Below are 16,035 nucleotides of genomic sequence, written 5' to 3'. Positions count from 1 at the left end.
ATAGAGAAGTTAATGAAAGAGATTACTTGGAGAAAATTCTGGTCTTTAATAGCCCTCCCCTGCTGAGACCCATAGCACCAAGGGGGAAGTCCTGGGAACCAATAGAAGTTTGAAAGTGTGCTGTTTGGAAGCCTCTGTACAAGGCATATGGGGGCAGATGATCAAAAGCAAACGCCGGTGCTAGAGGATGTTAGCGCCATACTAGCGCCAGCATTTGCTACCGCCCCATGATCAGAGCCCTCGAGCGCGTGAAACGTGCTCAAGGGCTCTTTGCGCAAGTAGCATGCTAAACAGGGCGGGTCTACAGACCATATAAGGGAATTGCTCCCTTATATGGTCTGTAGCCCCGCCCAGTGAATCCCAGGATGCAGTGGGCGGGGCTGGGTGCCGACATTTTGCGGCAGGCTCAACCCAAGGAAGAGGAGGGAGGCAGGCTGCCTTCCTCCTCCAACTAAGGTAGGGGGCTGTGAGGGGGTTCTTTTTCACGCTGGACCACCAGGGATTCGGCAGACAACGCTGGGGGGGGGGGTGGATTTGAGGTGGGCTGGAGGTCCACCGAACCGCCAGCCCCCCCATCACTCGCTGGGAGGGAGGGGTTTGGCTGGCGGCCACTGGACCACCAGGGACCATTTTCTGGGGGTTTGGGGGGGCCGGAGACCTGGGGGGGGGATCGTCAGGGGGACCGGAAGTCCGTCGAACCTCCAGCCCCCATTGCTCGGGGCAGGGGTTGTCAGGGCCTGATGGTCCCATGGACCTCCAGCCCCTGTGTTTGACAGGTTTGGGCTTTTGACAGCCCAGACCTGTCAAACAAGTGCAGGAGGATTGTGCTGAGCGCATGCTCAGGCACAATTCGCCCGCACTTCTACCCCATGATCGGAGATAATTGCACTGCTTAAATTTGCATGCATTATCTCTGATCATAGGTCTAATAGCGCCTTGTGCTGTTCCAGTGCTATTTTAGAGCGCTGTTTGGAACAGCTCGGTGCTTTTGATCATCTGCCTGATGGTGTCTGCAGTAGTGTTAACGATCTGGGAACAAAGTAGGAGTGACTGGGGATAACCACCCTAGGTGGGAGAAGTGGGAGTGGGCATGCCTTACTTCTGGCAGGACTTGCATTGCACTGGTGAAAAAAAGACCCCTGTTCTGGTATGGGACAGTGGGTAATTGAGGAGATTATGTGAAGGTGATTGAGGACTGAAAGAGATCAGTGTGGAGATTACCATGGCTGATGCCTGGCTGCAAACAGAGGAGATTGATAAGTACCTTGTTCTGGTTGCAAACAGGAGATTTAAGATAGAACTGAACTGTGAGTTTGAAAGCCCTGATATCATGTGGAGACTATGTTTTGCACCGTGCTGACCATCTGAAGAAAAAAAAAAAAACACCCTGAATTGTACAGACCAAGTTGACAAGTTTATGAACTGTTTTTCAAGTTCCTGTTAGTAAAGCATGTTGAAGCTTTTTGCAACGGAGACTGCTGACTGCTTTTTGAGTGAAAGTGCCCCAGTGGCGTAGCCACAGGTGGGCCTGGGTGGGCCCCGGGGATCAGGCCCACCCAATAGTAGCACACATATTACTACTACTACTTAACATTTCTAGAGCGCTACTAGGGTTATGCAGCGCTGTACAGTTTAACAAAAAGGACAGTCCCTGCTCAAAGGAGCTTACAAGCGCTAGCAGGTGGGGATCCCAAGCTCTGCCACCTGAAGACTTCCCCCTGATGGTAATGAAAACACTATTCTCCATCATACCAGCACCTGCACATGCTTAGTTTTCAGCTCATGCCTGCTGCAGACTGCTAAGGTGGAAAGAAGCGTTTTCCCGCCAGCTGAGATTTTATTTTGGTGGTGGGTGAAGGGGAGAACACTTGGTGCCCACCCACTTCTTGTCTAGGCCCACCCAAAATCTGTTGTCTGGCTACGCCCCTGAAGTGCCCAGAGAAAGAGTACCCTTGGCCTAATGGATTGATTCTGACCCTGGCCTGTGCCCAGCTCCTGTGATCCTGCCACTGGATTTGCCTGTGTGGCAGAAGTACTTTGTCTGTGTGACCTCAGTCATTGTGGGATATGATAGAGAGGTGTGGTAGCCGTGTTAGTCCACTCTTAAAGGGTTATCAATAGAAATCAAACAAAATAAAACATGGAAAAGAAAATAAGATGATACCTCTTTTATTGGACATAACTTAATACATTTCTTGATTAGCTTTCGAAGGTTGCCCTTCTTCCTCAGATCGGAAATAAACAAATGAGGTAGCAGATAGTATATATGAGAGAAACATCAAAGCATTACTTTGACTGTCTGACAGAGTGGGAGGGTGGGGGTATGCATGGGGACATCAAAGCATTTCATTGATATTCTAACAGAATGGGTGTTGGTAGGTGAGAGGAGGGTAATAAACAGAGAAATAAACAGAGAAATACAGCTTTATGTTTTATAATGAGTTAGAAAACCCAGTTCCTTATTAAGTCCTGTTTGTTGGGTGTCAAAATATTCAATCATTCTTATTTCAAAGGTCTTGCGTTCCTGTATTGTTTTAAAATTACCTTTCAGTATTCTTACTATGAAATCACTGTTGCAGTGTTCTGGTCTTGTGAAGTGTTGGCCCACAGGGGTGGGGGCCTGACTGGCACCGGCTATTTTCGAGTGATGTCTGTGTAGATTGAATCTTGTCTTAAGCATCTGGCCTGTTTCTCCAATATAGCATCCTTCATTACATTTCTTACACTGAATGACATATACCACATTGGAAGATGAGCATGTAAAATAGTCCTTTATGTTGAATATTTTTCCTTTGTGAATGACTGTGGGGTCTTGTGAAATGTTTTGGCATAGTTTGCAGCTGGCTGTGTTACACGGGAACGTGCCCTTTTCTTTTTCCGTCTGTGTTGGAAGTTTACTTCTGATCAGCTTGTGTTTTAAATTTGGTGGCTGTCGGAAGGCCAGCACTGGTGGGGATGGGAATATCTCTTTCAGTAATTCATCTTCCTGAAGTAGTGGCTGTAGGTCTCTTATGATTTTCCTCAGTTTCTCCAGCTCTGGGTTGTATGTCACTACAAGGGGAATTCTGTGGTTGGCTTTTTTTTGTTTGTACTGTAGCAGATTTTCCCTGGGTGCTCTGAGGGAGGAGGCAATATTCTTGGAGATTATTTTGGGGTTGTAACCTTTCTGTTTGAAGGATGCAGTCAGGGTTTCAAGGTTTCTAACTCTGTTTATTTCTCTGTTTATTACCCTCCTCTCACCTACCAACACCCATTCTGTTAGAATATCAATGAAATGCTTTGATGTCCCCATGCATACCCCCCACCCTCCCACTCTGTCAGACAGTCAAAGTAATGCTTTGATGTTTCTCTCATATATACTACCTCATTTGCTTATTTCCCATCTGAGGAAGAAGGGCAACCTTCGAAAGCTAATCAAGAAATATATTAAGTTAGGTCCAATAAAAAAGGTATCATCTTATTTTCTTTTCCATGTTTTATTCTGGGATATGATAGAAACCCCAGGGTGGAGCTGAGCCAGAGGTGTGCCCTAGAATTAGAGCAATTTGAGTATGAGCTTTCATACACAAAAAAATTAAGAAAATATTTAATAAAGAAACAGATAAACAACAAAAGCCCTACATTCCAGTAGACCTCAGTAAGAGAGACACTGAAGAGAAAATGTGAGAACAAATTTTTTAAAATATAGATTTAACGTGTCATCCCTGGGGGAAAAAGACACTCTTGCTAAATCTTACATCTATACAACCAGGATTAGGGACTTTTTTACTAGTTAAGAAAACTCTTGATTGTTACATGACAATATAAGGGGTCCTTTTACGAAGGCGCGCTGAAAAATGGCTTGCAGTAGTATAGGCATGGGTTTTGGGCATGCGCTCATCCATTTTTTTACTGTGCCTGTAAAAAAAAAAAAAAGGCATTTTTAAAACTTTTGCCGAAAATGCACATGCGGCAAAATGAAAATTGCCGCATGTCCATTTTGGGTCTGAGACCTTAACACCTGCCATTGACCTAGCCAGTGCATATTTTCTAGCGAAAAAGCTGCCGGTACTCAAATAGCAGGCCACCTTTCAGGGGTGGGACTGATCACTGAGGGACCCACCCCACAACAGCTAGGTCCCCTGCAACCAGTAACAGAACCTATGATAAGGCAGAATTGTGTAGAGCCTGAGCACTTTCATTACAACTTGGAGACCATGGGTCAATTTTAGCAGAAAATGGAAAAGGTGCCGGTACTCAGTACCCCCAAGTACCCCCTCAAAAAAAGCCCTGGACCTAGCAGTAAAGACTCACGTGGTAACTGGGTAGTAATGACCTATGCGCGCCAAACGCCACTTGGCGCATGTCCATTACACGTGCCTGAAAATGAAAAATATTTTTCAGATGCGAGTATCGGACGCGCGCCAAAAATGAAATTACCTCAAGAGCCACATGGTAGTTGGGCAGTAACTCCATTTTGGCGCACTTTGGGTGCACGTAGATGCTTACGCAGTTTAGTAAAAGGGCCCCTAAGTGCATAAGAATAGCCATACTGGGTCAGAACAATGGTCCATCAAGCCCAGTATCCTTGTTTCCAACAGTGGCCAATCCAGGTCACAATAACCTGGCAGAAATCCAAATAGCAGCAACATTCCATGCTACCAATCCCAGGATAAACAGTGGCTTTCAGGAGCCAGTATATTTAACTACACATTTACATAGGAAATGCAGTACAAAGAAAGCACCGGGAGCACAAGTCTGCGGACTCCTGAGTGGTTCTGGTAATGTCTTATCACATAACATCTGAGACTTAGTTTCATAACTGTATCCAGGTCTTGTTGAAACACAAAAAAGAGACTACCTTGGTAGCCCGGAATCGCTTTCATAGCTGGTGAAGAAGGCATTTCAATCTGTTCTGTTCTCTGCCTTTTCTTAATAGCTGGTAAAATATATATATATATATTGGAGACCCCTATCTCCAATACTTCCATCAAATATTTCTCTAGGTGTTAATCCCAAGATCCTATGAAAATTCACAAATCTTAATTTTTGCTAACTGTTCTGTTCTTTGATGTCTCACCAATTTATCCTTAAGGAAATTCACATTAACTTCTTTAATTTCATTCACCATTGAGCCTAATTGTTCAACCTTGCCAGATACTTTTGTAAGCTTGGAAGTTTGATTAGCAGCTAAAGTAACATATTCTTCATTAATATAAAAAGTATCTTTTGTGCAAAAAGAAACAATTATTCATCCTCACCAGAGGCCCAAATCATGTCCTGGGTTACTTGCGAGGGCTTCTCCAAGGGAAAATGTGAAGTATCCATCACTGTGCTCACTGAGGGTGATCTAATGGCCATCACCCCTAAATTTCCAGGCACCTCTTTAGTGAGCAACATCACTCCTTCACCAAAATTGCAGAGTGGTAGTTTCAGAGCAGGAGTCCCCCAGCCTGGTCCTTCAGAGCCACAACCAGTCTGATTTTCATTATTTTCACAATGAATATGTATGAAATCTAGTGCATTCCCTGCCTCTATTGCATGCAAATAGATCTCATGCATATACATTGTTAAAACCCTGAAAACCTGAAAGGATTGTGTCCTTTGAGGACAGGGCTTGGTGACTCCTGGTCCAGAGTCTCCATCCATAGACCCTCCTTCATTTGGAGCAACTCATCTAGTTGCTTCCCATGCTATGACCTCATCAGATTGCACAAAGAAGCAGCAGTGCCATCGTTGATCAAAAATCACCACAGTTCAGGAGCATCTATTGGTGGGGGGGGGGGGGGGGGAGAGAAGCCACCTCCTAACAGAACAGAATCTCCTCCAATGTGCTCCACAGTGAGACCACACTCTAGTGAAGCACCTGTGAAACGTTGGAGGAAACTACTGATAGAAGCTTGGGATCGAAGAGGAGTTAACATGGCTGGGGAAGTTGGTAGTGATTGGGGCTTGGGCAAAATCAGAAGTTATCAGCTTAGCTGTGATATTCAGACCATTTCCAGATAGTTATCTGGATAAAGTTAGAACAGCAAAACAGTTTTTTTGCTTTTTCATTAAATTTAATTGATTTTTATAATAAACAGGATTACAAAAAAAGCAACAATTATAAAGAGAGCATTCATCAGTGTAAAAAAGGAAGGGCAATCAACACTTTAGTGTTAACAATAGAACATAAGAGATAAATATAAGCAAAAAGTTATAGTGAGATAAAACAGTCAGAGTTAAAAGTTGTAATATAGAAACATGGAGGGGCATTTTCGATATGACATCTAAATCCAACTTTGGAAGTTTTCCTGAAAACACCCAAAAATCGTGAAGTGAAAATGACCATGGCCATTTCCTAGAGGTTGTTGTGCTTAGTGCATCTATCTTTTTGGACTGTTAAAAAAAAATAAGCCTACGTGAAAAATGCACAAAATCAAGCCATTGGGATGTAGGCGGAGCCAGCTTTCCTACTAGACTAACTACACAGGCATCTCAGCAGAGCAGTGGGGAACCCTAGGGGGCACTGCAGTGGACTTCATATAAAAGGTCCCAGGTGCATATCTCACCATTACCTTCTTAAATTGTATGGTCAGCCCTTTAAAACCCACGAAAAACCTACTGTACCCAACTATACACCACTACAGTAGGTTTTTTGTGGCTGCAAGTGTCACCTTTATGTAGGTACAGTAAAATTTGGGGGGGGGGGAGGGGATTGGGGGGCTGATACTTTCCACCACAAGTATAATAGTTAGAGTGGATTAAGTGCATGGGTCACCTTCTGTACAGTGCACTGCACTAACCACTAGGGTATTCCAAGGACCTGCTTGCTGCTCTAATAGGACTTTCCATAACATCTGAAGCTGTCATAGAGGCTGGTATGTACTGTTTCATTTACATCTTTGCGGGGTGGAAGGGGGTCAATGACCACTGAAGGAGTAAGGATGTGCCATTCCTTTATTCCGGCAGTGGCCATTTAGGGTACTTTATTGTGGCTTATTCGCTAATAAGACAGGTCTAGACCAAAGTGTCCAACTTATAGACCTGGATGTTTTTGTTTTGTTCCATTATGGCAGAAAAATGCCTAAGTGTTGTGAGAAAAATGTCCAAATGCAGATTTATGCCACTTTTTGGATGTTTTTCTCTTTTGAAATATAGCCCTATAGTAACATAGTAGATGATGGCAGATAAAAGACCTGTACAGTCTATCCAGTCTGCCTAAGTTTATCTGGAAATCTATTCAGCAGGAGCAAACTGACAGCAATCTGGGCCCCTGGGCAATAAGGGTCATGGCCCCCCTACTGTTGTGGTCCTCAGGCACTGCCCCTATTGTTCCAATGATCAGTCCACCCCTGCTATCCTATTAGTAGTCTAAATATCACCGCTGACCAGATAACACAGCAAGTTAGTAAGGACTCTGGATTTTCAGCAGTAGCCACTATCTGCATATTGTCACTGAATATTTGGATTTATTTTACCTGTTGTGTCCATCATTTAAAAACAACAACAACAAAAAAAGTTCAGCAGCACAAGCTCAATATAGGGAATAAAATAATGCAAAGAGCAGAATTTCAAACAGAAAATAGAAACTATTGATAGATAAGTTTTCTATGATATCACAAACTTTTCTACAAAGGATGGCTGCCTAACCGGTAGCACCACAGGACCGCAGCGAGCACCTGGATCCCTGGCTGGCCATGAGCACCCCAACTAATAACTTCAAAATACAAAACCCAAGTTGGACAGCATCCCCCTGGTTTGATCACTTTAAACTAAATATGATCCTCTACTGGAAAGAACTCAGAACCTACCCAACAAAAACATGAATGCCAAATAAATCACAATTGATTCAAACAAACTTTGGACGGCCATATACGAAAACCAATGGTCTCCAACGATTAACACAGAAGGATTCCTATTAGAATGGGACAAAAGGTGCACTAACATACTGGGCATAATAGAGACCCTCTCAAACACAACAAAGAAAATGTTCCATACCATGTGGAAACTGAAACACATTAAAAAAAAACCTACTTCCCGAGAGATGCATTTCGCACACTAATCCAATCCATGGTCCTCGCCCATGCAGACTATTGCAATGGATTTTATGCTGGATGCAGGGAACAACTCCTAAAGAAACTGCAAACAGCTCAAAATACAGCTGCTAGACTAATATTTGGAAAAAGTTGATATGAAAGTGCAAGACCACTGCTCCTCAAACTTCACTGGCTACCCATCAAATGCATATCCTTCAAGATTTGCTCTGTAGCTCACAGGATAATTTTTGGCCTTGCACCAGAAAACATGACAAACCAAATAGAACTACCTATGCACATTGCAATCGAAGGCACAAGAACCTATCTCACCCTACAATTCCCCAGATGTCAAGGTCTGAAATACAAATCTGCATAACTGAACCTGTTTCACATGCATATGTCCCAAAATTTGGAACACAATATAAAAAAGTCCTAAAATGCACGACCGACTACATAACTTTTCAAAAACACCTGAAAGCCCACTTCTTTAGACAATCTTTCTTCGAGCATCCCGCACAGATTAACTAATCAACAATGCTACACACCACGGAACTCGACCACCAATAGAAAATGATTAATGACATGCGCCAACTACTAATGAAAATTCTACGTCTAACTGTTTTAAACTGTATGCTACATTGAACCGACAACATGATTGGAAAATGTGGCATACACATGCATAAATAAATAAAAATAAATCTATTGTCTCTGGAATTTGTTGCCAGAGAATGTGGTAAAGGCGGTTAGCTTAGCAGAGTTTTAAAAAGGTTTGGACGGCTTCCTAAAGGAAAAGTCCATAGATCATTATTAAATTGGACTTGGGGAAAATCCACTATTTCTGGGATAAGCAGTATACATTTTTTTTTGTACTTTTTTGGAATCTTGCCAGGTATTTGTGACCTGGATTGGCCACTGTTGTAAACAGGATGCTGGGCTTGATGGACCTTTGGTCTGTCCCAGTATGGCAATACTTATGTACTTATGTCTATGTTTTCCCAGTGTTCTATTAAACTGATAGAATCACAAAAGCACTTTCTCTAATTTTTTGATCTCTAGCATACTTTTATTAAGCTCTTTCAGATACATCTATTCCACTGATTTCATCTTCATGAAATTCTTGATTTCCAGGTTATACACAGTATAGAATGCAGTAGAATATGTTATTTAGTTATTGTAATTCACTTATATCAAAGGAATATTAAAAACTCACTTTATTTCTCTCTGGAATTTGATTCAAGGGTTCTCATGTGTCTCATAACTGTACAATGATGATCCTTACTTAAATCACCCTGAAGCAGCAAAGAGCTTTTTCTGTTAATATCTTGAGAAAATTTGCAGTACCCTAGCCCATACTGTTTGACATTTCTATATTAAAGTATTTTGTACTTTCCATCAACTATGTTAATGGGGGTTCAATCCAACAGCAGTAATAACAAAGCTCCTAGGACTGAGGTAAAGGGGCCCTTTTATTAAGGTACGGTAGGCCTAATACGGGTCTACCGCATGCTAAAAGAGCACTACTGTGGAAAATATGGAGGCGTCCCGCGGTAGTTTTCCACTTAGCGCGTGCTAATCCTGCACTAAAAAATATTTTTTTTATTTTTCAAGGTGGGAGGCGTGCCCATGGGCGGAACGTAGGCATGCCTGCAAAATTGGGCAATGAAAATGTGTGCTTCCCATGCTAACCATATACTTTACAACATAGCTAATCTATGTAATATATAAAAAGGAATGTAACCTCAGTGGTGACTCTTTACATGACCAGCACAAGGTCATGATTCACCTGCCTCACTAATTTTCTTTCATGAAAAAAAAAATTATATATATATATATATATATATATATATATATATATATATATATATATATATATATAAAGTTTTAAAGCTAATAAATTCACTGAAAAACCTCTTATAATATTGCTAACGCACTAAACTTAGGAGCCCTTTTACTAAAGAATTGCTGCACGGTAACTCAGAACTACCACAGGCCTAACATGGCCTCTGGTGGTAGTTCTACCCCCAGCACATGCATTGCAAGTGCTACTGGAAATTCCAGAAAAATATTACCACAGGGGTTGCTGCCCGGTTACCACCAGCTTAGCGTAGGAACCCTTACTGCCACCTCAATGGGAGGCAGGAAGTGTTCCCCCTGAAATAGCCACAAGGTAAGTGCAAACTTACCACATGGCCATTTCTTTTATTGGACTTTTTCCCACTGCGGTAAAAAAAAAATAAAAAAGGCCTCAGCGTATGGCAAAAACAGCTGCCACCACTAGCGAAAGGCCCTTTTTACCACAGCTTAGTAAAAGGGCCCCTTAATGCAAAGGGCCAGATGCCCGACATGCGCCATGTTTTGCTGAACAGCTGCTTCAGGGATCAGTCCAGCAGTGGTGTTCCTTAGTCAGCTGCCACCCGGGGCAGATCGCCGCTGCGCACCCCCCCAGGTGCAGCAGGACATCCCCCCCCTGGTGCAGCACCTCCAAGCCCCCCACCAGTGCATTCTTCCTACCTGCAGGCAGGGCCGGTCCTAAGGTTTCTGGCGCCCTCCTGCAGCCTATTAGTCGGCGCCCCTACCCATCCAGGGGCGGGATCACTATGGCTCCACCCCTACAGTAGTCACACCCCTTTTACTAGCCATGGCATCATTGAAAATATTACACCCGTCTTCCCTTCCCTCCCCTCCCCTCCATCTATGTCCAACAATTCTCTCCCTGCCCTCCCCTCCATCCACCCATGTCCAGCAACTCCCCTGCCCTCCATACATCTTTCCATCCATATCCAGCAATTCTCCTCTTTCTCCCCTGCCCTCCCCTCCATGTCCAGCAATTTCTCCTGTCTCCCTGGGCCCTGTCCATCGATGCTCCTCTCTCCCCTTCCCTCCTCCATCCATCCATATCCAGCAATTCTCCTCCCTCCCCTCCATGTCCAGCAATTTCTCCTGTCTCTCTGGGCCCTGCTCTCCCATCCATGTCCATCAATCAATGCTCCTCTCTCCCCTGCCCTCCCGCTCCCATGTCCACCTGCCCGCCCTCTTCTCTGGATTAAATCTTGTGTTTAAATTCACTTCTGACGTCGCAGCAGCTGTGCAGCGTCAGTGAAAGCGATGCTGCCGATGTCTCCCAGCCTTCCCTTTGCTCGTTCGTTCCCTCAGTGTCTCGCCTTCTTCTGACTTCATTTCCTTGCAAGGGCGGGACACTGAGAAGGGAACGAATGAGCGAAGGGAAAGCTAGAGACATCGGGCAGCAGCGCTTTCACTGATGCTGCGCAGCAGCTGCGCCGTGGAGGTAAATTTAAATATAAGATTTAAATGCCCTAGGGCGGCGCGGGTACCGGAGCAGGAAACTGAAGGCAGGGCTGCTGTCGGGGTGTGGGAGCTGAGGTAAGCAGCGAGGGTCAACATGGCGCGGCGGCACCCTCCAGAGGTCAGCGCCCTCCTGCCATGCTTACCTCGCTTACTGGGTTGGACCGGCCCTGCCTGCAGGGAACAGGAAGTAACAGCAGAGGGAGCAGGGAACTAGCAGAGCCGACAGCCACGCGGCTGCTCCCTGCACCCCTCCTGCCGTGTGCACCCGGGGCAGATCGCACCCACCGCAGTCTAGTCTGAGCCCAACATCAAACATTCCTCCACATTTCCTGAAGCAACTATTCAGTGAAGCATGGCATTAGTGATAGTATAAGAAGTTTTTCATTGAAGTTATTAGCTTAAAAATGTAAAAAAAAATTTTTAAAACGTTTTCATGGAAGAGAATTTGTGGTGGGTGAAGAGGCCCAGTTCTCTGTATGAGGGCTGAAAATTCACATATTAGCGATTTATGAATTTCTAACCTGTTAGAAAATGTATAACTCACTTTGAATACCAGACCTCTACAAACATCTAAAAAAAGAAGCCTTAATGAGAGGACAGGCAATTAAGAAAGAAAGAAATGTTTGCTTGCTAAATTCCAACATTGGGGCGTGAAAAGATGATCAGTTCACTTGTCCTTTCACCTCTGGGGCTGCACTACTCACTGCCGGTACTGCAGTTGTACTTAATTCCACCTCTTGAGCAATGACGAAAACCACCATTTGACTGTTTTTGCTATTTATATCCAAGTGAATTTAGGGCATCTATTTTTTATGTACAAGGTTGGAGTATGGATAACTAGCTTTGAGCATAGAGTAGGAATGTGCATGGACAATTTGTTTTGTTTGTCATTTCATTTTTCCCCTTTTGTTCTGTTTGCATAAAGTTTGTGTTGGTGTGTTGTTGATAGTGTGCATTGTAGTGTACACTAGTCTTCAAGGAGGGTTTCTATTATTTCATTAACATGAATGAACATCTCTTGTTGGTATTAAGTGCCAAATTTGCCATATAAAACATAGGTTCCAAGAATGTGATGGGATTTTCTTCTTTTCTCTTCCCCCTCCCCCGGGTCAGTTGAAGGCTCTACCGCCTCCTAATAGTTCAGCATCTCCCCTTCCTCTCCCTACACTCCTCAGATTGCCAACATCTTCCTTTCTCCTCTCTACACCACCCCCATGTGGTCAGCACGTTCCCTTCCCATGGCCAGCATCTCCCCTTCCCCTCTTCTCCTTTCCCCCCTCTACACCACTCCCACATAGTCAGCATCTTCCCTTCCTCTTTCTATCTCCCTTCCCGTGGTCTGTATTCCCCCAGGTGGTCAGCATCTCCCCTTTCCCTATCTACCACCCTATTCTTCAAGACAACAGCAGCTCCCCTTCTCCTATGTATCCCCTTCCCTAGGTTGCCAATATCTTCCCTTTCTTTCTAATCCTCCTCCCACCCAGTTGCCCAGCATCTAGTCTCCCCTTCCCTATCCCTACCATGTGTCTAGTATCTTCCTCTATTCCTTCACTGCATCTGGGTCACTAACAACCTACCTACCTATCTACCTCCTCATGCACCAGCCCCAAGTTAAAGAAGAATGAATTTGCAAGGGGGAGGAAACAGCAGCAGAACTTCAATGCACGCCTGTTGTTACAGGGTCTGTGCAGTACTCATCATTTCTTAAATCAGGGCCAGAATCGGAGGAGGTAGAGGGGGCAACAACAGCAGGCCCAGAGGCGGAAGGCTCTAGCATATGCCAGAGCTGTACCATTGCCCCCCCCCCCCCCAAAAAAAAAAAAAAAAAAACTCTGCCTCCTTAGACAGATGCTTAGTCTGCCAAGTGGCAAGGCTGGCTCTGGATTAGCATAATCTATGTCAAATGCACAGTATAGGCAGCATCTAAACAAAGACTGGATTTTAATTGAATTTCCTTTGTAAAACATGTTTAAAATGGTTGGACAATAGGGAAGGCAAAGGGCATAGTCATCAAATAAGCTTTCTGCAATGAGATGGAGTTCAACATAGCCTACAGCAAAACCATTTTTATATTCAAATACTACAGGAATAAATGTCCACTAGGGATGTGATTGTATTTGAAATGGCCAGTTTTAGTGTAGGCACTGTTGAACGATAGTACACAAAAAAAATAAAGAAATTAAACAAAAATATCTACTAATGAAATGAGCATGAAGAAAAACCCTTGCACATCCCTAATAAGCCGCTCCCCCTTCCTTGTCAACAGAGGGCGCTATTCTACTCAGGTCCCAATAATTCTGTTCCAGTCCAAACACCTGACAGTGCTCAAGCCTTCACTAATACTTCATTCAGTAATCATGACTGTCTTTCCTTAGAGCTTCTGTTAAGCAGCCACAATGTGCAGTGCAAATAAACCAAAGAGGTAGATGACACTAAGGAAGAAGTCTAAGGCAGACTCACCATAAATAAATCTCAACCACGACTAGCAGGGAGAGGCTTTTCAGCTAATACATTTCCAATCAGCGGCTCAAAGCATGAGAAGCTGAAGTCGTTCAACCCCATACGTATTGGACCAGTTCTTATTATTCTGCCTGGTATGATTCTTATCCCAGAAACCGCGTGATATTAATGATCAGTCATTGTCCACACACCCCACTGCCACGTTCTCACGGATTTCAGCAGCCCTCTGTGCACCTACCTTCAGAGCAGACGTACTGTGAGTAGTCAATAGTAACTGAATCCCATTATCGACCAGTACCTTAAACAAAATCAGGGCTATTGTGCAGTGATCACACACACCATTTAAACAAAATCCTCACGTGCCTTTGATTGTGAGCAAACCTGTGGTGTTTTCACCAGTAAGGATGGAGTGGCGGGGTAATTTACTGGATGCAGGAGTTAAGAAGTGATAATAAGTCACAGGATCTATATTGCTTCTATTTTTAGTGGAACTGAATTCCTCTCCACGTTATTTTGCTTTCCACGTTGCTCTAAGTGTAAAAAACAGCTGTGGGCAGATCATTTTACCAGGCTAAGGCTCTCCTGGGTGAAAGGCATGCACTTGAAGGAGGGGTGAACAACTTGGTTGTTGCTGTTTAGGGTTGTATTTTCAAAAGGAGTTTGCTAGTTCAGCTTTTCTCACTCAGGAGATGCGCCCCAAGGTCTTATCGGACTTGGCTGAGAAACGGAGGATGATGACTCCTTACCTTGCTGTTGGGAAGCCATAAAATGGTGACGTAGGGGTTGTGGGCAGAAAGTGACAGCAAACTATGAATCTTTATACAGTTATACGATTCCAGAATGTGATCTAAGGACCTGAAATTCGGGGATTCTTCTTTGAGTTTTCTGTTTTATTCTTATGTTTACTTTTTTTCAGCAAGGTCTGTGTTTCCTTCTCATTTCTGGGTTGTTGTTGTTTTTTTTTGGTTTTGATAAGTGTCTGAATACTGGGATATAATTTCCTTTTCTAGCTTTTATGCAGAATCTGACTTTTGGTGCAGGAAGAAAAACAGATTTAAATACAGGGATTCTTATTTGAGTTTTCAGGGTCCCCTCCCCCCTTATTTTAATTGCTTTTCAGCAAGGTCTGTGTTTCCTTCTCATTTCTGTTTTTTTTTTTTTTTTTTTTTGGGGGGGGGGGGGGGGGGATAAATGTCTGAACACTGGGATATACTTTCATTTTCTAGCTTTTATGGAGAACCTGACTTTTAATGCAGGAAGAAAAACAGATTTAAATATGGGGGGGGGGGGGGGGAGGGGAAGGGGATCTGCCAGCCTTTGCGTTTTTGTAGTTTTGGGTAGGTATTGTCTCTGTTCCCTGTACGTTAGGTTCGGTTCACAGATTTGTCTTGTCTCCGATTTAGAGGTACACAGAAGTACGCAGTATAAACAGAACAGCTCCTCCGTTCAAATATTATTTTGATTAAATGCATTTCGTTGTAGCAGTGCCTTGGCTAAAATCATCATAGATATATTTCTGAAGGGCTCCAGACTTTTTCAAAAATGTTTACTGAAGTTAGGATTTTGGAAATTCTATTTCACAAGTGAAATCAACACGCCCGTTGTAAGTAGAACTGTAGTGACCTTTAAGAACACATTATCTCTGATTTATTGTTCACATAATAGTGAGTCAACCCTTTTTCCTAAAGTCCAGAAAAAAAACCCCAAATTGGACATGTTCCATTTATTAGAATCTTTCTCTCTCTCTCTTTTTCCTGCCTAAAATCACCAGTAGCAACTGGATCTGTGATTCCCTCTTTCCCACCTATAATGAAAACATGGTCTAGCTTTTAATCTTAAATGGTCAAAAGAGATGGAGTTTGGAGAAAAGCATTCTGTGGATTTCCTCCAAAACTCAGGACTAGAAATCCTGATATATGGATCCCTATACAAAATAAGTTCTTTTTAGAGCTGAATGAGAACTGTCTGTGATTTATAAGCAATGGAAAACCTGGAATTTACTATTCACTTGCAAAGTTATCCTAATCATTCAAAAACAGAGTATCAAACATTAGAGGTTTGTTTAAAAAGTCAAGTTTTGTTTTAAAACAATTAGATCTTTAGAGACTGATACAAAGTGATTTGTACTAAACACACACACACCACCACCATCACCACTTAAAAAAAATGAAAAAAACAATGGGGTAGCAATGACCCCTGTTTCTGCCCGGTGTCCATTTTAAGTGCATGGAAACACAACATGATTGATGGAGAAGTTGGCTGCAATTTT

The 16,035-nt window shown here is 43.3% G+C and overlaps 1 protein-coding gene across 3 annotated transcripts in view; it reads right to left on the bottom strand.

Moving 5' to 3' along the window:
- The window catches only part of FGF13 (fibroblast growth factor 13), a 571,318-nt gene extending 557,151 nt beyond the window's left edge, over nt 1–14,167 (bottom strand). For all 3 annotated transcript variants that reach the window (XM_030209844.1, XM_030209847.1, XM_030209846.1), the window contains exon 1: nt 14,005–14,167. The gene's annotated coding sequence lies outside the window, so the exon portion shown is untranslated. The remainder of the gene's footprint in view (nt 1–14,004) is intronic.
- Nucleotides 14,168–16,035: the final 1,868 nt, after the last annotated feature.

This window comes from Microcaecilia unicolor, chromosome 7 (assembly GCF_901765095.1).
Source record: "Microcaecilia unicolor chromosome 7, aMicUni1.1, whole genome shotgun sequence".
NCBI lineage: Eukaryota > Metazoa > Chordata > Amphibia > Gymnophiona > Siphonopidae > Microcaecilia > Microcaecilia unicolor.
This window is presented reverse-complemented; position numbering and strand designations above follow the sequence as displayed.